This window comes from Balaenoptera physalus, assembly GCF_965194825.1.
Source record: "Balaenoptera physalus genome assembly, chromosome: 21".
NCBI lineage: Eukaryota > Metazoa > Chordata > Mammalia > Artiodactyla > Balaenopteridae > Balaenoptera > Balaenoptera physalus.
Window position 1 is genome coordinate 11,245,317 of NC_138902.1, and position 20,306 is coordinate 11,265,622.

General features: G+C 43.6%; 1 protein-coding gene across 8 annotated transcripts in view; it reads left to right on the forward strand.

Annotated features, from left to right (window-relative positions):
- SLC20A2 (solute carrier family 20 member 2) overlaps positions 1 to 20,306 on the forward strand; it is a 107,197-nt gene that overhangs the window by 20,744 nt on the left and 66,147 nt on the right. For 2 of the 8 annotated variants that reach the window (XM_082444335.1, XM_082444336.1), the window contains one exon: positions 277 to 485. The exons of 4 other annotated variants lie outside the window; for them this stretch is intronic. The gene's annotated coding sequence lies outside the window, so the exon portion shown is untranslated. Of the gene's footprint in view, positions 1 to 276; positions 486 to 10,402; positions 11,011 to 20,306 lie in introns of those variants that run through there. 2 more of the 8 variants (XM_082444339.1, XM_082444334.1) reach the window with 1 other exon arrangement.

A 20,306-nucleotide genomic window follows, 5' to 3' on the forward strand; every position in this document is an offset into this window, starting at 1 on the left:
AGGTAACGATAGCACTTACACCCCGAGAGAAGCACTTAGCACGGCGCCCAGCTCATGGAGAGGACTCCCTAAATATTCTACTGCTATGTCCTCTGCTGTCCCCTCTTGAGCTCCTTTCTATTTTTTTCCTGATGTAGCAGATAGTGCCACTGATATGTCTTGTGCTATCTGGAACACAGCCTGTCTAAAACTAATTCGTGTGTTCCCTCCCCTCCCCCTTCCTCCTCTCATCCTAAATCTACTTCTGCTCTGTCCTGTCTCCTCTCCACCCTCCAGAGGTGCCGGGGAGAGGTTAGCACCGCAGGCTCTGGAGGATTGAATTCCTGCTCCGCCACTTAATGCCACATGACCTTGGACAAGCGCCTTAATGTCTCTAAATCTCAGTTTCTTCAGTGAAGAACCTGATTGCAATCTGTCTTCTAGAATTGGGAAGATTCCCTGAGAGGAGTACACGTTAAGTGCTTAGTGTTGTTCCTGACACTTAAGTAAGTGCACAAATACGTGTTTATCACTAACAATTCTAAAGGTAGAAGTGGTGGTGTCAGCCTGAATCCCTCTTCCTTCCCCTCACCTGGGAGTCATCAGTGCTATTGATTCTACCTCAAAAGTCTCTCTCTCCTCTTTCTATTCACTGCTTTTAGGTCAGGGTTTCTTCACTTGAGTCCACTGCTCAAAGAGGTTCATAATCCCCTGAAATTATGTATTTATTTTTTGACATAGGTGCATTTTTCTTGAGGAGAAGGCATCTAACCTTTATCATTGACTTTCACACAGGTCAGTGACCCAGGAAAGGTTACTACTAACTACTGGCTTAGACTCTTACCTCTCGACTGTATTCGGTAACCTGTCCATTGACATTCCTCCCCTGGTCTGTGTGCCTCTGATCTACTCTTCACACTGTTGCCCAGTTATTATTTTTTTTTTTTTTAGTGTTCTTACACCCCCATCCTGTGCATACAGTTGTGTTGACTCCCTGTTGCCTGTAGTGGCTGTTTTCACCCCAGCCACGTAACAGAGTCACATGGGAAGACTGTTAAAAAACACCAATGCCCAGTCCCCATCCTGGACCAATTAATTGATACTAACAAATACCAGACATCAATATTCTGTTTTAAATCTTCCCAGGAGATTTTAATGTGTAGCCAGAGTTGAGAGCCTCAGGGCTACAGGACAGTGGACCACCGAGTTAGCATGGCACATTAGGGACCTCAGCAGTCGACTTTTTCAGCCTAATCTTCTGCCTCTTCCCCCATTCACATCCTGTCACTTACACTCCGGGCACATAGTTTTTGCTATTCTCAGAACATGCTCTGAGCTTTTGCCTGGACTGATCGCTCTGCCTCAAATGCCTTTCGCTCTTTCTCTGCCTGGTCATTTCCGTCGCAGACCCTCCCCAAGTCCCAAAGACAGTTGCAACCGTCCTTTTGTGCAAACTTCTGTTATAGGCCTTACACTGTATTACAATTATTTGTGTCCATCTTCCATACCACACCGAACTCCTAGAAGGTAAGATCCTTATTTATTTCATCTTTCTCATGCTTGGCACCAGCTTAACAAGTTCCCTGAAAGTCTGATGAATAAGTAAATGAGAGGGGAAAGCAGCCTACTCTGGGGAATCAGAAAGTCCACGGGGTTGGAGAGTGTAAGTAAATGTGCTGTACCAGATGTGGGGAGGAAGGCTCGGCAGAAGTTCATCCTCTACTGTTGCTTTTTTGTACTTTTATAAAAAGGAAAGATCAAAGTATATGAGTTTCTCATCTGGGACTAGGAAAGTCGAGACCAGCTTTGACAATCGCTCCAAACATTGTTGAGCGTAAAGTCATGTCATATTTGGCTCCTGTGATGGTACAGAGGTTTCTGAATGAGAGATGAAGAATCATCCACTCCGACGATGGCAGCTGTTTATTTTGCCTGGTGGATTATCCTAACTTAGTTACTGATTTAAAGACACCCTTATATGGACGGTTCTCCAGACATTATATGTTTCTAATTTTGATCTCATCTCTGACCCTTAAGTTTTAGCTGCCGTCTTCTCTTGGCTGTTGTGAATACTTTTTTTCTCAGTGTGTCTCAGAATTGTCCAACACATTCTAAAGAATCATAACTTAAATGTGATTGATTCCTCCTTTTCTTCAGTGCCCAGGATTAAATTTTGAAAGAGATTACTTTAGTGAATGATCTCAGAGAGATTCTTTTGGGTATTGTTCAGGGTTTTATCGTAATTATTTTTCCTGTACACTGGCCTACCACTACACTCTTAGGAGAAGATATGGCTTATTTAACACTTTTACACAGAGAACAGTAAGTACTAGTCCGACATCATGATGTGCATGTTTTTCTGATAGGCTGTGTATGAACAACTAGAATACCCTTCGTCTAACTGGCTGTTTATTATCCTATAATCCAATATCATATCTTAGAGTTGAATAATAACAAGAATTTTCTTATTCAAAATCAAAGTGTTAGTTGGAATTTATTAGTATGCTACTCTTTTACGTGTCCATCATCTTATTTAAAAAGAGGGTTTTTTTTTTACTTTTTAAAATTGAAGTATAGTTGTACAATGTTTTATAAGTTACAGGTCTACAATATAGTGATTCACAATTTTTAAAGGTTATGCTTCGTTTATAGTTATTATAAAATATTGGCTGTACTCCCCATGTTAAGCCTTAAAGAAATCTGGATTTATCAAGAACTCCTCCTTTCAATGTAGTTGACATGAAAGGATCTTAATTAGTGAAACTAAAAAGAATAATTTTTAGTTATTTTTTAGGAGCATTTTTTTAAAAACAGATCTGACTCAAAGAACTGGGAAATGCACCCTTTCCTGGCAATTAGAGAGACAGGAAGAGAATGTCAAGAAAAAGAAGAAACCGAGTCTTACAATGTGAGCCCTAAGGTCTAAAATGGATAATTGTCTCCTGTTTCACAGTCTACAATCAACCCCAATACCCTGGTACCGTTTGTCCACGCTTCTTTTTGTGAACCAGGGTCTGTGTAAAGGAACTGGTCTCTGTGTTTCTGAGAATGGCCTCTTGGATTATTATAATGTCTGGGCTATTACAGTTTTAAGAGCTGAGTTGTTAATCCTTCTGTTTTCTTGTTTATTGCTGATATTCTGAAAAATGAGCCCTCATTGGAGCACTTTTTAAAATGAAATATACAGTGCTCAAGAGATAGAATCATGTACATTTATCTCAAGAGACTAGGCTCTGTCCCCCTATTGAAACCAGCTACCTACCGGATTCTTGTAGCCAAGTGAAGTTAGAATCTCTTATGAATATTTCAGCTCTTCTAATTTGAGGTTGATTTTGAACTGCTTACCCCCGAAGTGACCACTTCTCAGTGTGTCTGGTTGAGAACAGACCACATCCGTTTACAACAAAACTGTTAAAAGTTAGAAAGCAAATCCTTGATTTCCCAACTGTCTTGGTAAACTGGTACCAAGTGTCGTGTTTTCCCACACACTTAGGCATCTTACGAATGCTCGGCGACTTGAGAATGGAACACAGGAGCCATGAGAACTTACTTGAAATTATTATTAGTTAAACTGGCAGCCTTGGGCTGCTATTATGAGGGTCCTTTCAGCTTTACCCTGCAAGTTTCCTGTAAAAACCCAGAGCCCCAAAGTAGATTCTCTACTATGTACAGGTGGTTCAAACAGGAATTCCCCTTCATCATTATTTTACATAGGTAAAATAAATATTTTTAAAAAAATCCATGCCAAGTACTGTTCTGAGTGTTGTATGTCCATTGACTCATTTTTACAACAGTCTGTTAACTTGCCTATGGTTGCTAAGCTAGTAGGTAGTGAAGTTGGGATTCGAATGAACCCAGCAGCACGGCTGTATTAAAGAGCTCACCTACAGCCCTCTTTTAGTCCTTACCCTGAAAGAGATTGTAGGAGCTGTTGAAGTTGGCTTAATTGCTTGTGAAAGAGCGTGGCTGAAATAACAGAAATGAATACTGAGTGCTAATGTTCCAGAAGGTTTTGGAGGTTAATAGCTTGTTGCCTGATTCTTAATAGTTTTCCTATAATTGGATGGAGTCGACTGAGAAGTGGGCATTTACGATTAGCAGTTCAGCATAACTTGTTAATTCACATTCTGTTCACCAGTGCGGAATTGACAATACAGTTTGATCTGTGGTGGGTGAAATTTTTACTGCTGCATTATCTATGAAAAAGAGGTTTCGAGACAAATAGTGTAAGATTGCAGGAAATTTTTACTTATTTCAACACAGCAGAATACTTTCAAGTACTTGTAGCAGTTTTTTTTTTTTTTTAGTATAATCTGTATTCTCATCTTAAAAACAGAGGGAACTCAGTTTAATATTTGTTAATAGGTTCAAGTAATAAAACTGCATTTAAAAGTGTTTTCAGTTTGGATACATAACTACTTGAAGCCAAATTAGACTGGAATTAGTAAGATTTCATTAACCTACCTTTTGAATTATGTGGCTTTAAGTCTACTTTTTTCCCCCTGAAATCTCAAATTACAATACATTTAAGGTTTCTTGTTTTAGATTAGCCTGAATACTAATAAATTATAGAGGTTCTGATTGTACTTAATGAGCCTATGCTTATTTTTCCAATGAAGGTACATTTATTACATGAGACATTAGTACAGCTTTGTTTGAATCTGGCAGCCGTGCTGTGTCTGTCTAGCAGTTTAAACCTAGCATCTCACGTGCACAGCGGTTGCCCCAAGAGAGAAGAGGAGGGATAGTCTCTGATCTTCTGAGCAGAGGCTAATGTTGAGGCACGGGAAAACATGGCTGACCCTTGTGTTCTAGTACAGTGCTCTGTGAACTTCAGGCGAAGGAAAAAATTTAAATATATCTAGCACCTACTACATACACGTTCTGTCCTTGGTGATACAGCTATATCTGTATTTCTGTATTGATATACATCTGTCTATTGGTCTAGCTATCTATCTATCTATCTTGCTATGTATGCATAAACATGAGTTTGTTTATTTAACAGAATATTTATATATTAAGCACCAGGCACTGTTCTGCATGCTTTACAAATATAAACTCATTTAATCTTCATAATCACCCTATGAAACTTGTATATTGTTATGCCCATTTTAAAGATGATGAAACTGAGACACAGAGAGAGTAATTGCCCAGGGTCAACAACTATTAAGTGATGAAACTAGAAGGAACCCGGGCAGTCTTGCTCTGGACTCCATACAATCATTGGACACTTTACAGCATAAACTTGGAGAAGTTAAGGAACTTTATTAGTGGTCTAAACAGCTATTAATTGATAGAGCTGAAATCCATTTCCCAAACATACATTCTACAGACATGCATCACAGCCTTCCTTTTTCTCCATCTTTGCTCATGTTGTTGGTTCTGTATAATGTTCTTTTCACTCCTTTTACTGTTGAAAGCTTATCAGCAGGCAGAGGCTCAATTCACATGCCACTTTCTCCAAGATGCCTTTCTTGACTAACCCAACTAGAAGCCTCTTCTTTTCTTAGATTCCTATTGGAAAGGATTTTTACCCTTTGGGATGCTTACTGATTACCCTCTTATATGGTAGAAAGTTTATATATATATACTGTCACGTCTCCTATCAGATTATAAGCCTCTTGAAGGTAGAACTATCACTAACACCATTTTCTGCTACAGTCTTGGGCAGCCTGCTGTTTGTTCAAATCTTGCAAAATGCTCCAGAGTTTCTTAGTGGCAGGAAGCAGTTGTTTAACAAGTGTTTGTTAAATGGATGACTATTAGGAATGTATTGGTGAGGATAAATTTTCCCCAGAGACTTCTAAGATACTTAAAAAATTAACTCTGTTAAAATAAGTATTCAAACAACAGCAGTAATAATGCTGCCTTTATTTTCATAGTCCTGATATAATTATGTTATAAATTATGCAGAATTAGCTGTTTATCAAAGGCTTAAAAAAGAACTGTCTTGAACTTGCTACTATGTGTATATATATTTTTAGCTTGCAAAAAATGCTGAAGAAAAAGTGGTTTATTCTTTGAGTCAGATTTCTCTGCTCATGTGTGTGTAAATGGTACTCTTAATCCATTTCTGAAGTATTAAGACAGACTGAAAGGCTATGAACTCTGCCTATGTAATCACTCTGAAGGCCAGGATGGAGAAGTCATTACTTTAGCACAGAGAGTTGTAGCATCGAAGGCCACTTATATTTGTTTCCAATTATAGGATGAGATAAATAGAGCACTTACATTTTAGCAATTTTATCATCAGACCATATCACTATTTCATTTTAGTTTGATTAACGTGATAGTGGAGATGACAAAGTAAATGTAGTAATCAGAATTGTGGATTTTTTTAAAGCTAGAATTGTGAATTTTTAAGAGTAAGATAGACGTAGATTAGTCTTAGAGGATTTCATTTGGAAGTAAAGGGATGGACTATTACAGACCTTTTGAAGATTGTATATTTGTGAGCTTTTGCTATATAACAAGCCACCTAATTCTAGCAGCTGGGAAAAGGAAACCTTCTGTCTCACAGTTTGGGAGGTCACCCGGGTGGCTCTTCTGGTGGGAGGTAGCCCGGCTGGTCTTTGCAGTTAGCTGGTGGCTTGGCTGGGGCCGCATGGCCTGGGATGGCCTCCTGGCCCGTCGGGGTGCCCGGGGTGGGGCTTCAGTGGCAGAGGGCAAGTCTGTGCTCCACGTGGTCTCATCCTCAGAAGGCTAGCCGGGAGTCTCCAGGTGGTGGTCTCGGGGCTCCGAAGTGCAGCAGGACGGGGCAGGCTCCCCTGGGCCCGCACTTAAGTGTTTGGGTGATGTCTGCAGGCCAAGCCCAGGGTCAATGTGGTCAGGGGCTCCCCCAGGGTGTGGATACAGGGAGGCAGGAACAGATAGGGGGCTATTACTGCACCACCTACCAGATATGAAATGTGTGCATCCTGTTGGCCAGGGTCCCTAAATTCTGATCCAGCCTTAGGCTTGCAGCCTGAGCTGCTCTAATAGAGGAGAACTGAGCAGGCTGTCCAGGCTACAGGGTTTTCAGAGACAGTTTGCAGACCCTGGCTTCCCTGAAATACTTAACAATTGTTTGAAGCCCCTTTCAACTTTGTCTTCTTTGAAGCTTTGAAGTATGAAAGTAGGGAGGCTTTCATCCTTACTCAGTGACATCCCAAACCGATCTTCAGCGAGGACTGCACTGAAGGTGGGAAGGGTGCGACCCTAAAGGCGCAGTGGCTTATTGCGAGCGCGTGCGTGGCCGTGCCTGACCGGGTGCCTGGCCGGCCCGGAGTCCTCACGCTGCCCCTTGATGTCACACCATCGCCCTTGTTTTATGGGTGGCGAGGAAGCAGACTCACAGGCCCACTGAGCTGCCTGGGGTCGTACAGCTGGGGGGTGGGGCTGCCTTTTGAACCAGGTCTTACTGACTCCCCAGCTATGGTCCAAAGAAGACTTTCTCCCCAGTGGGCTGGGGATGTTTTTTTCAGCACGAAGCTTTTGAATACTTTATTTCATCCTCCGAAAAACTGGGGACCGTGGTGAGATGTGAATTTTTTCCCCTTCTTACTTCTTCCCTGCCCTGTACCTTCACTAGTTAGGCCAAATAACCAGGTGTAATTTGAAGATGATAAATAACTCAGAGGGGAAACTTTACTGCTGGTTCCAGATGTCATTTTTAAATATTTTGGAATAATCTATCTATGACTCTTCTAGATTCCAAAATAAAATTCAGAATCCTGAAATATTCTAGGACATATATTTAAAATTTCAGTTGGGGGGGGATAAATTAGGAATTTGGGAGTAACATGCACACACTACAATATATAAAGTAGATAAACAACAAGGACCTACTATAGAGCACAGGGAACTCTACTCAACATTTTGTAAAAACCTATATGGGAAAAGAATCTGAAAAAGAAATATCTATATGTATATAACTGAATCACTTTGCGGTACACTTGAAACTAACACAAAATTGAAAGTCAACTATAGTTCAATAAAAAAATTTCATTAGAAATAACCTTGATTTAAAAAATGAAGCTGCCCCCCTCCCTGTGCTCCCACGGCCCACGACACATAACTGCATCGCCCTATTTACCAGAACCGTGTATTTGCCAGGTTGGGGCTGGGGGGTCCGTCCCTCTCACTCAGCCGTGAGCTCCTTGACATAGAGACCTTGTCTTTCCTTTCTGTATCCTCAGCAGCCCGTCCCGGAACGGCAACATTCCAGTATTCCGGGAACAGTATTTGTTACAGGATTCTATAACTCGATTCCATGCCCAGGGAGAAACGCTTTTCTTCTTTTCATCTCTCCTCCTTTTGGTCTGTTTGTCCTCCTTTTAGTCCTTTCTCTTTTCTGAGTCATTTTCTTCCTGTTTGTCTGAGTTCCTCAGCTTTGCATTTCTCCCACCCTCTCACTGGCGATCTTTATATTCATTACATGTTGAAATGACAGCATCTTGGATGTATTGAGTTAAGTAAAAATATTATTAAAATTACTTTCACCTGTTTATTTTTACTTTTTTAATGTGATTAGAACATTTTAAATTACAGAGGTAGCTGCTCCGGAGAGTCGTTACCCAGGCCAGTCCAGGAACGTGAGTTCGTCAGAACGTTTGTCTTTGTCTGGATTTCATGGGTCTGTCGGACTGAAGAGCCCCTAGGCACCGGCCCCCATGCGCATAGCTCTGCCTCTGCCTCTGCCTCATCCCTGCCACCCACAGTTCATGACAGCGAACGGGAGGCTTTACCTTGCTTTAAGATGAGGCACAGAGATTTTTCTCTACTGTCACAGGTATGCCTGGAACAAGAGTACAGTTGACTCTCACATTCTTTTCACTAATGAAAAGGAAACAGCAGGGTGACTCGTACATTGGAGGATACACTATTTTCTTTGGAATGTTTTCGTTCTTGCATTTTGGAACAGGTGTGGCCTCTGTTGAAAGCAACAGTGGGGTCATACTCAGCATATTTGACACGTGAGGAACTGGAAAACTGCTCGGCGTCCCCTGCCTTCAGTGTAAGGGGTGTGGGTCCATCATCTTGGCCCTCTCCGATGCCAGATCCTGTGCGTAAGTACTTATGGTGTATTGGCTTTTTTCTTTTATTCAGTTTAGGCTAGAAATAATGTTTTGGCTTAGAAACTCTTTGACTGAACTATGACATAATAGGATAAGGATAATTGTGTCAAAAATAGCCTCTTGATGTCCTCCTTTGGCATGAAGAATTCCAGAGTCAGTTCGCTGTGGATCACTGAGAACTGACCATGTTAATCAGAGGTCAGCCATCTTCGATAAGTTCTTCCCTTTGGGCGCAGAGTGGGGGGCCCACTCCAGCGACTGGGGTTGGGATGGTGAGTGCAGGGCAGCTACCATCTCCCGGGGGTGAGCTCGTGCTGGCTGTGGCCGCCGAAGGCTGGGCCTGGGGGTGGACGCCCAGACTGGCAGCCAGCAGTTTTTGTAAACAGCCGGGAGGGGGATTGTGCTGGTGGCTGCCAGCTCAGGCCAGTGAAAACCAACCCGTTCGCCGCTTTGGGTGGCGTGCCACAGGTGGCCAGTGCTTCATAAGGACACAGCCAGGCCTTCGGGGTCCATGTCACCTGCCTGTACCAGGGAGTTGGGGTGTGAGCCTCAGAGCTCAGACCTGGGATTTGGGAGCTGAGCAGAATAAATCTCTTGAAATCTAAACTGACACACGACATTTTAAAATTGGGAAAACAAACAGCTCTGAAAAGATTTGTAGGATTGTAGCTGAATAGTTAACATGGAAGACATGTCATAGAGAGGTTAGGAGCAGGGGTGGAATAATCCCGTGTTGATTCAGTGAGAAGCGCTGGACAAGGCATTGAATTTCCCTGTTTACCCATCTGTTTAAAAAACAAAATGGGAAAATGACATCTCCCAGAGATGTTTGGAGATTTGATTGATGTTCGTAGTGTGCCTGGATAGCTCTCATAAAGTGTCCAGTAAGAGCAAACTATGTCATAAGAACTTAAATATCTACACAAACTAGTCTGAACCATCTTGAGTAGATAAGCAGTTCTGTGTCTTTGATCCAAGTTGTACTTATTAAGGCAATTTGTGTTTTTCAAAGAAAGTTCCGTGTTACTTCTAATTTTCTTTTGAATATCAGCTTTGTACTTGGGGTCTTTAACTGTCAACTTGAGCTTCAACACGATTGATAGATGGTCTGTCACCTATAAAGGACAACTTACCAGTTCCAGACAGCCAGGCAAGGCAGTTAAATACACTTCAACATGCTTCTTGCTAAGGACGATGCCTTTTGCAAATATTTGAGATATTTGTTCTCAGTTGTAATTTATTAGCGAACCTGTATCCTCATAGCGACTCCTTGGGAGGTGCAGAAGACAAAGCCGGAAAGCAAATGAAATTCGTTCATTATATATCAAGAAAAGAGCTTTCATTTACCGCTCTTTGTTGGTAGACTTACTGGTATGTGTCTTTGATGCCTGTTTAATTTCACGTAGTACCACGTCTAGTCATGCTGTGTCAATAATCTGACAGAATATCCCTTGACTTGGTTTTTCCTTGTGAAGAGCATACAGCACTGCCACCTTGTTGCCAAAGTTTTGTCTGATTTGAAAGTGCTTAAAAATCAAGTGAACGCCTGCTGTGAAAAAGAGCTTACTCTCTCTCCCTCTGTCAGTACTTGCGAAAACAGGAAAACAGCGTAAAAGGAGATAGCACCATGGGACTGAACTCGATAATTAGCATAATCATGATGCTCCGTATTGTTCCCCAGGGCACGCCCCTTGGCCAGATCTCCCATTAAGAGGACACCAATGTTGTCCCAGCGAATAAATCCCCGCACGCATGATGCAGATCAGCGAGTTCCTGCCCGCTGCGCCGGTGCAGTTAATTTTAGCCAGGGTTTGTTCTATGAGTTGTAAACCTGTTTACCCAAGTAGAAGTTAGCAAGCTGAAATGTGACTTCTCCGCCCCATGTGAGAGGCGTCTATTTTAGACTCAGGTTGTTGGTGATCCCCAGAGAGCAGTCTTTGAAGAATTGCAGCCCCGATTTCCTTTGAAAGTACTTGTGAGTACAGGGTGAATCGTTCAGATTTCTCTTTGTTCTTTTCTCCTTAAATCTTCCTAATGTTGCTATCATAGTAATTTTTTTATCTCTTGGGAAAACTGGGAGCTCTGGGGTGGGCACTTTAGAGGCTTCTAAGAATGGTGGCGAAAGGGCTTTCCTTAAATGTATCCTAATGCAAGAAACCTGCCTTACTCCATTTTCCCAAGAGAAAGTATGTGATTCTTACTATTTTTATCTTTGCAAAAGCAGTCTGTGGATTGTTACATACTTTATCTGTTCAAATATTTGATTAATGGAATGGTGTGTCATTGAGCTTTATTTTCAATGGTAACCTAACTCTTAGAGGGGAAAAAAAAATGTTGAAAGTGGATTCCTGTTACACTTACTGTGAGCTACAAGTTTATGTGCAGAAATAATGGGAGTGTCAAATGTAATTTTGTAAAATGTGTAGATGGACAGTTTTTGTTAAAGGAGGATTTGGTGCTTAAATCCATATACTCCTAAAGAGAAGCCCTTAAAAAATAAAAGGAATTTAGGAGGAAGCTTTTGGAAAGTAATTGAAATTATCTTCTGGAAGAATTCCCTAATCTTAACTGCTCTTAACGTAACAAGTCGCCAACTTAAATTTGGACTGAAGAAAACTAAAGATTTTAATGTAGAATATTTTCAATTAAGTCTGAATCACCTTGCTTAGTTTGAAGTGTGTTTTAATTCAGAAGATTGACTTCATGCCAAACAACTTGCTTATAACACAGAACCTGGCAGGAATTTCTTTATCAATTAATACGTAGATTATCTCCCCCCTGGGAATGTTGATTTTAATGAAACAGTTCTAACAGGGGGTAGTAGCTGCTCCCAGGCGTTAGGGCTCCATCATCTGTGGGCCCGGAGGAAGGGTTGCCCTCAGATGCCATTTTCCATTTGGAAAGCTGTATTTAAAGACTTCTTTGTTAGTATGTATTGTCTGATTTTAAATCCGAACAGCCCAAGGTGCCAACAATGAAAGGAAATGTTTCAGTGGTACATTTAGTAGGAAAAGAATGTAAGATGGGGAAAATAGAACTGAGTTCTTGGGCTATTTTTAGAAATAAACTTTTTTTTTTTTTTCAACTTAAGTCTTTTTATTGAGTAGAAGAGACATTTGCCATCCGGATTCATTGTAATTATAACAGAAAAGTCTGTAATGTCATCTTCAGCAGTTAAAGGGACTTTGTTCCAGGATGTTCTTCAGAATATATACTTTTATCCGAAGAGAGTAACTGTTCTTACTTTTGACTGTTAATAAGGCACCATCAGAGTCTCAGTGGAGTGTTTTTAGAGGTATACTGTGGTTGGGTATTAGATCCTTTTCAAGCTGTTATTCATCCGCTCAATTGTCGTTTAGTCCTGCGAAAAAGAAAAACTGTTTAAGATTTATCCATGTTTTTAATTTAACAGAAAGAAGTTTCCAAAGGTGTTTTTACTACAAGGAAGCATATGTTCTTTTAGGAGGAGTTACTAAAATGCTTGTAGACACTTTCCGAGTGTTTGTTTTTGTGATTTATGCGCTTTGAGAGAGTGACCTAGGCCAGGAGGTGATGTCAGTGTCAGGGTGGAAATTTCTCCTGTTTGCTGGAGCCGCGGTTCTCCTCCTGCTGTTCACCCCGGGTGCCTGGTAAAGGGACAGTGGTCTCGGTGCCCTCCTGAGAAGAGGCTCTGTTGACTACTTGTGACCTTGGCCGTGACCAATCACAATCAGCTCAACCTAGAGTCACCAGCAGGGGGTCCAGATGCTGAGAAACGTGGGCAGCTTTGTGGCCTGTGGAAGGAGCCCGGGACCCGTGGTTTCGGCCGCGTGCCGGGCACGTCTGAGCCTCCCGTAGCCCTCCTGCACTTAACTTGGTGCAGGTGTGTCCTCCAGCGCTGTTTAAGCTGCTCTCCCTGGCAGCCTGCCCTCCTGTCCTAGTCCTCTCCCTCTTAAAATAGTTACAGCCCCAGAGGCTCTGACAGAGTGACTCCTGATCGCGGTAGATTTCTTTTACTGTGACGTCATTCCTAGACAAGAGCCGTCTGCTCTGAAGCTTTGCGGGGTTTTCAGGGAAGTGGAGAGGAACCTTTTCTCTGGCTCCCCTTCATCCACATGCGGTTTTTAGTAGCTAACTGTGTGGCTAGACTTACATTATCTAACAGGTTGCCTTTTGGTTGGGAGCCTAATGCATGTGCTCGGTGATCACACTTCTAGAATGTTCTCTTTCAGAAGGAACTCTTGCAGGAATAGGATTTGATACGTTGAGTTCCGGATGAAAGGAGCAGTGAGCGGAGGGGTGTCTTCAGCGCTGCCTGTCTTGGGCACAAGTGTATGGTAATAGGATCTGGTCCTCGGCAGGAATGCCGATTGCTTCTGGAAATGCTGGGACGGCTGTTACTATTTAGCATGTATTAAGCACCCCCAGAGCCATACAATGCACAAAGAAAGCATAGTTCCTACTCTCAAAGAGCCCACATGCTCAAATTCGGCGGGACAGAGCCTGGGCCGCGACTTGGACACTGAGTAAACCTGCAGAGCAAGGAATAGAAGGAAGGAAAAGAAGACAAATGGGGAGGGTCGGGGGTCACCCGTGGGCTGCTTTCAGTCCATCTGGGCTTCTGCCTTGTAGGATTCGGGCAGCCGGCAGTGCCACGGGGCCCTGCTTCCCTGTCTCTTCCAGCAGCTGGGGAAGTGATGGAGGTAAGAGGGGGTTGGCCCCCAGGGCCCGATCCACAGCCCCAGGTCTCTGGGACGATTCCCCACACAGGGAAGGAGATCAGGAGTTTCACCTGCACCTGGAAAGGGACTGTTAATTAGTCTATAAAGGAGGAAACTTGATACCGCATAAAAGTAAGGAGCTTCTTTCACCACAGAGTGATGTCTGGATAGAAACCTGCATTTGGGTTCCCAATTTTCTCTCCCTCTTAAACTAATACACGATTGAACAAGTTACTTCATCCCCAATCTGGCTGGGGATGTCGAGTCAACAGTTGTATCAGTTAGAGAAGCTTCTCTGAAGAAAGGCGTTTCGAAGGTCAGCTCAGCATGACTGCAGCCCAGAACGGTGTCAGAAGGACAGGAATCAGAGGCAGCTAACAAGGCAAGCTCGGGTATAGGAGATTAATAAAAGGAGGATGTGGTATGAATCTGTGAGTCATTTTCCCTTTATAGTCAACCTCATCCCATCTCTGACTAAGGTTCCGGGTCTCGTTCACGGCTCCACAACTAAAAGGGACTTGGAGAGATACCAACAGAGAACCTCAAAAATGATTAAAGGGTTGAAAAATGATGCCTATAATAAGAGGTTAGGGAACATCTATTATTTAGGCTGAAGGGAAAAAAATGACCAGGGGACTCTTGAATTGTTATTCCAGTATCTGTGTGCCTCTGGACCAGGGGATGATGGCCAATTAGTATCCAGTTCTATTGAGGATGTAAGGGTTCGGTCCAGTAAGGGTTAGGTTAGAACCGTGGTCCTCAATGTGTGGTCCTAGTACCCTCAGCATCAGTACCACCTGGGAGCTTGTGAGAAATGCATATTCTCAGGCCCCACCCAAGACCTGTTGATTCAGAAACTGTGCAGGTGGGACCCAGCAATCTGTGTTTTGGCTCACCCCCCAAGTGACTCGGATGAAGCTGGAGGACCACTAGATGAGGTACAAAGAAGAGTATTACAAAATGGGGAATTTGGGTACTGGAAAATAGAAACGCTTTTCCTGAAGTCATCTAAAAATGGGTTTATATTTGTTTGCAGTGTCTTCAATATTCTGTCTGAAGTCAGGAGTTAAATGACCTGTCACAGCCCCCTCTAGCCCTAACTTTGCTCTGGATTTCCTCTGTCACCGAGAGAAGACTAATAATTACCCAGGAGAATTTTGCAGTTACTTTTCTGAACTCAGTAGTTAAGACAGTGCCCATTTCAGATGAGGAGCAGATGAGATATTGTGATAGAAGTCATACTGTGTTATATCTCCTGCTTTTGCTTTATCACAGTGTCATTAAATAGGCTGTCTGCTCCCCGTGTGACTTCTCAGCAGCCACCTGAGGGCAGCTTTGGGCAGCTGGGAAAATAGGGAGCCCCTTGATGTTGGCCCGTGACCCCTCTGTGCCGCAGACTGCTGTGACAGTCCCCATTTCAGGGGGGCTCTTCCCCATTTCAGAAGAAGCGTGGGGACAGAGGCAGTGTGATGCCACCCCATCTTCCCAACTCCGTCCCTTCTGCCTGCAGGATGCCATCCCTCGTGCCTGCACGGGGAGTTCCACCTGCCACCTGGAAGCTGGGGACAGGGGGACCTAAATATATTGTGGTAGTGGGTCTCCCTTAGAGCCGGAGGATAGGGACCTGTTTATCCTGTTGTTTTGTATCCGCAGCAAACAACCAACGGGACACCTAGTAGGCACTTAACACAAATACCTAGTGAATTATTCCGTTGCACCGTCCAAGGCCACAGGTGCTCTGCCCTTGCCTGTGTAATTAATGATCTCGAATCGGGCAGCTGGCAGTTCTGACCCTCCCCAGTCCAGGTACTTACTCCTGAGTCCCTCTCCTCCCCCCGCAGCCCCCCATTTTGCACATAATAAAAATGCATCTTAATTTAGTTGTCTTTGCCCTTTTGTGTATTTTTCCTTTGTACTTTTGCTTGAAGGAGTTGTCTGGGGTTGAAAACAAACTACGGAGAGTGTGTGTGTTACACTTTGTATAGCGTTTAGGACAATCAGGGCTTCCTGTGATCAGAGTGAAGAAAGGGTTCTCTGAGGACATGTTTTGCCAGTGCTGCCTAGAAAGTGTCACACCAGGATCGCACTGTTGTCCCCAGAGAGGCCACGTCCTGCCTTGGCTCGGCTCTGAGGCCCTCAGAGCTCAGCGCTGGGAACGGGGATAGTGGCATCCTTAGCTTTTATAGCTGTTCTTTATCACACATTTGCAGAGTATTCAACATTCCTTCAAGTGAGGGCAGTCTGGCATAGACTCGTTTGCCTTGTCATGGGAGACAGAGGGTGAAGGTGGCAGGTGAGTATTCCAAGGCTGTCACTGAGTCTCCAGACCTCGTTATGTTGGAAAAAACTGACTTCTCAGACATGAGGCCGCGTGTACTGTCACGTTCTACATCTGTGTCCACGCACAGAGTATGTGAGACCTGGTCCCTGTGGTGGTTGCACACAGAGAAGACAGGTTTGTCTTAGTGATTCAGAGAGCAGAGACGACTGACTTCTAACGCCCTGGATCAGTCTCTGAATAGAAAATACTATCTTTAAAACCCCTGAACTCTCAATAACTATATATCCAGTAGAGGAAATCCAAATGGCTGCTTGATTTGGTTCTTCATGGTAGCAGGCAAAAGGCTATTTTCATTTCTGTACAAAGAGAAATGACAAAATAGTCTTCTTCGGTATTTTGCCCTGGCAAAAGTAATTTTGTTTCTAAAATCAGTCATATCTAGTCCACATATGTGTCATTAAAAATGAGAGTGATGGGACTTCCCTGGTGGCGCAGTGGTTTAAGAGTCTGCCTGCCAATGCAGGGGACACGGGTTCGAGCGATGGTCCGGGAAGATCCCACATGCCGTGGAGCAACTAAGCCCGTGCGCCACAACTACTGAGCCTGTGCTCTAGAGCCCGTGAGCCACAACTACTGAGCCTGCATGCCACAACTACTGAACCCACGTGCCACAACTACTGAAGCCCGCGCGCCTAGAGCCTGTGCTCCGCAACAAGGGAAGCCACTGCAATGAGAAGCCCGTGCACCGCAACGAAGAGTAGCCCCAGCTCGCCACAACTAGAGAAAGCCTGTGCGCAGCAACAAAGACCCAGCGCAGCCAAAGATTAATTAATTAATTAATTAAAAAAAATTTTTTTTTAATGAGAGTGGTTAAATGGTTTGGGATTAACTTTGTCTCATGGTAGTTGTTGAGTCAAAAAATTTAATGTCTTCGAAAGGACAGGAAAAAAAACTCTTTAGCTGGTTATTAGACTACACAAGAATTACTCACCTAATAATTCAATAAAAGATCCCCAGAGACAACCAAGTAAGGTACAGGTTAAATAATTTATGGTGTTGCCATATAATGCAACACACTGCAGCCGTTTGAAATGATGATGTTGGATGTACATGGAGTAAAACTATCAGGTTACAGAAAACGTGTATCACCTCATTTTTTGAATGGAAGGCATTTTTAAATGGGCCAGTGGCTTTAATTCCTGTTTTAAAAGGAAGGCATTTATATGTACATAAAAAAAGAATGCAGTGCACCAACTATAAACAATAGTTATGTGTAGGAAATGAGCTCACGCATGATGTTTTTCCCCTGGCTTTTTGGTTACCTGTATTTTAGACTTTTTTTCTTCAACGAGCATATATTACTTATGTAATAATGAAAAACTTTCTTTTCAAAAAGGAACTATTGTAATTAATTTCTTTTTAATAAACTTATTTATTTATTTATTTTTGGCTGCATTGGGTCTTCGTTACTGCGCGCGGGCTTTCTCCAGTTGCAGCGAGCGGGGGCTACTCTTCGTTGCGGTGCACGGGCTTCTCATTGCGGTGGCTTCTCGTTGCGGAGCACGGGCTCTAGGCACACGGGCTTCAGTAGTTGTGGCACGTGGGCTCAGTACTTGTGGCTCGCGGGCTCTAGAGCACAGGCTCAGTAGTTGTGGCGCACGGGCTTAGTTGCTCCGCGGCATGTGGGATCTTCCCGGACCAGGGATCGAACCCGTGTCCCCTGCATTGGCAGGAGGATTCTTAACCACTGCGCCACCAGGGAAGCCCTGTAACTCATTTTTATTTTGACTTCTATATTTTATTTAATTCACCAGTGGCCTCCCAGTGGCTTACATAATTAATGCCTACCCCTGTGGATAAAACTAGTGCACCAAAGTGTACACAAAAACAATGGCCATTTTGCAGTGGTGGGCTAGGAGCAGTGTTCCTTGCCTTACTTTCTCCTTTTCCATATTTACCAAAAATTTTATATGCACGCATATTATTTTTACAATGGAAAACTGTAAGGCAGAGACTTGAGATCTTGTTTCTTGGGAAGAGGCCCACATAGGCTGATGTGTAGCAATTACCAGTGAAGGTTGATCCTGTTAATTCTGCAGTGTGAAGGGCATTCAGCAGGGGTCTGCCGCCACTACTGGGTGCTCTGGAGGGTCCGTGAACTCTCACATGAATGTCAAATTGGCCAGGGTCTCAGGTTCAGTGTTTTGTGGAGAGCGAAGACAGGGAGCTGGGGAATCCAGCATATTTTAAAAAGTCATTAAAATGGTATGCCTAGTGTTACGATTACCCACTTAAGTTTTGTCAGGGGCTGTCCTTCTAGATCATAGATCCAGAGTAGTGGGGTGGTGGAACCATGTGCTGGCGGCTCGGGTAGTGTTTCCACTGTACTTAGCTGTGTGGTATCTGCGTGTGTCTCAGCAGCGTTTACTGAGGTGAGTGATGGCCCTGTAGGAGAGCACCGGCTGTCTCAGTTACTTCTGCCACACGCTGCCAGGATGTCCTTGTGGCCTTAATCAGAAGGCTGTTTTGGGGAGCTGCTTTGGTACGGGTGGCCGTTGATTTAAGAAAGTCTTGAGCAGAAGCAGGAGACCTCCCTTTCTACTCGCTTTGTATGGTGAGTCGAGAGGGTAAGTCCTTTTGATGGTTATGTAAAGGGTCTCTCATTTCGTCTATTCCTAAGCCTCGGCCCAAATGAGTGGATCCAGCCCCAGGTTCACTTGAAGACGAAGGTCTGGACTGAGATTCAGTTGAATCCACTGTCAAGAGGACTGATACCTTAAGCTTAATTTAAAGCCAAAGAGCCTTGAGAAACCAGAAGGAATCTAGGATCCTGTACAACCACGTTTTGACCTAGTCTTTGGTTCAGAACCTTTGTTACTCATCAGGAGTGTTTCCTGGAATCCTGAGAACTGAGAAAGCTGGTTTTTCAAGTTTCCTTCCTACTGTTTTCATCCTTACAAGGAGCGTTCTTCTCCTCATCCTCTCTTTCCTTTCTTCATCATCTTTGTCTCTTTCTCCTGCACTTATACAGTAGGAATCATCTCGTAATCCTTCTCCACACTCTTGCCTCCCCGAGGAAGTAAAGACACATCCCCCATGGGTTTATCTTCATTTTCTCTGGGCAGGGGAGGGGAAAAGAGCAGTGGGTGAACGGTTTAACCCAGATAGTCAGATAGTCAGTGGATGGAACCCTGTTCCCAGTGAGGACTGTGGAGGCCACTTCCGCACACCCTTGCCACCAAGCGGTTCCAACTTCAGTGAGACACAGAGCTATCCGCACACGGTGAGAGCAGAGATGTGTATCAAGATGAATAAGCAGGTGGTCACAGTTTGATTGATAGAAGGCTTTGCCAGTTGAGTGGCACAAAGGTAGAAAGAAAGCATCCTTTTAAAAGGGATAAAGCAGGGACTTCCCTGGAGGCGCAGTGGTTAAAAATCCATCTGCCAATGCAGGGGACACAGGTTCGAGCCCTGGTCTGGGAAGATCCCACATGCCGCGGAGCAACTAAGCCCGTGCGCCACAACTACTGAAGCCCGTGCACCTAGAGCCCGTGCTCCGCAACAAGAGAAGCCACCGCAATGAGAAGCCCGCGTACCGCAATGAAGAGTAGCCCCCGCTCGCCACAACTAGAGAAAGCCCGCGCACAGCAACGAAGACCCAACACAGCCAAAAATAAATAAATAAATTTATAAAAAAATAAAAATAAAAAAATAAAAGGGGTAAAGCAGATAAAAGTATTTCATGAAACTATAGACTACATTAGAAAAGGCAGGAAACTGGTGGCTGTCGAGGGAAAGGGTGGCTTTTGTAAGAGCAAGAGGAGAAAGAATCTTGGCTTAAAAATTTGGACTGAGTTTCTTCCTTTTTGTTTTTTTCTTTGTTCATTCCCTTTTTGTTTTGTTTGTTTTTGCCTTTACTCTGAAGATTAAAAGCAAAAATGAGAGGGTACGGATGTACTCAACGTAGCGAGGTGGTTGGGAGTTATAAATGAGCTCATCTACTATCATAAAGGTTTAAAAAAAAAAAAAAAAAAGAGGGATTGCTTTCAACTTGACCTGAAATTAAAGTGGCCGGAGCGGGAAGAGAGGCTCGCTGAGTTGTTCTGTCACTCTGTACCTCAGCCTGCTGTGCAGACTTGAGGATCCCTGGGGACCCGGCAGGCAGTGCGTCCAGCCTTACACCTTGTCTGTCAGGCCTGATTTTTGCCATCTCTACTTTTGTTTACATTCGTTTGATTTTTCCTTGATCTTTAAGTCATAGTGTCTTCAGGCTCTGTGGGCCTTGTCAGT